General features: G+C 37.3%; 1 non-coding gene across 1 annotated transcript; it reads left to right on the forward strand.

Moving 5' to 3' along the window:
- Window positions 1–276: 276 nt before the first annotated feature.
- Window positions 277–383, forward strand: LOC136231463 (small nucleolar RNA R71). The gene has a single exon (XR_010689844.1). It is a non-coding gene; the product is annotated as a small nucleolar RNA R71 (small nucleolar RNA).
- The last annotated feature ends 325 nt before the right edge of the window (window positions 384–708 follow it).

Below are 708 nucleotides of genomic sequence, written 5' to 3' on the forward strand. Positions count from 1 at the left end.
CGCGACAAGGCAGAAAATTGGGCTTGCAACATCGCTACTGGATCAAGATTCACTATACCTTTAACTGATGATGTTGTTTAGGATGATGGTTTCGCTAATGGTACGTGTCCACGTTCCGCGGGCCACATACTGCTGTTGATTGCCATTTCCTCTAAAAGTTCTCTTGCTTGGGCAGATGTTTTCTTCATGAATAACCCTCCAGACATAGCGTCTAATGAACCTCTTGTTGTAGGATTTAGTCCATTATAAAATGTTTGCATTAAGAGTTCAGCGGGCAATTGGTGGTGTGGGCATAAACGTTGAAGTTCTTTAAAACGTTCCCAAGCCTCATAAAGAGTTTCACTATCATTTTGAGAAAAAGATGTTAACTCTTTAATGACTCTTGCGGTTTTTGCTAAAGGGAAGAATTTTGATAAAAATACTTGGGCTAATTGTTCCCAAGTCTCAATTGATGCGGCTGGCATAGAAGTTAACCATTCTTTGGCTCGATCCTTCAAAGTAAAAGGAAAAAAGCGAAGTTTGATTGCTTCTGCAGTTACATCAGTAATTTTAAAAGTGTCACAAATTTCTAAGAAATTTGTCAAATGGGTATTAGGATTTTCGTTAGATAACCTGTAAAACGTTACATTATTTTGCAACATATTAAGCAACGCAGGCTTAATTTCAAAATGATGTGCATTAATTTAGGGTCTAACTATACTGTTTGTT

The sequence above is a fragment of the Euphorbia lathyris genome, chromosome 5 (assembly GCF_963576675.1).
Source record: "Euphorbia lathyris chromosome 5, ddEupLath1.1, whole genome shotgun sequence".
Lineage (NCBI taxonomy): Eukaryota > Viridiplantae > Streptophyta > Magnoliopsida > Malpighiales > Euphorbiaceae > Euphorbia > Euphorbia lathyris.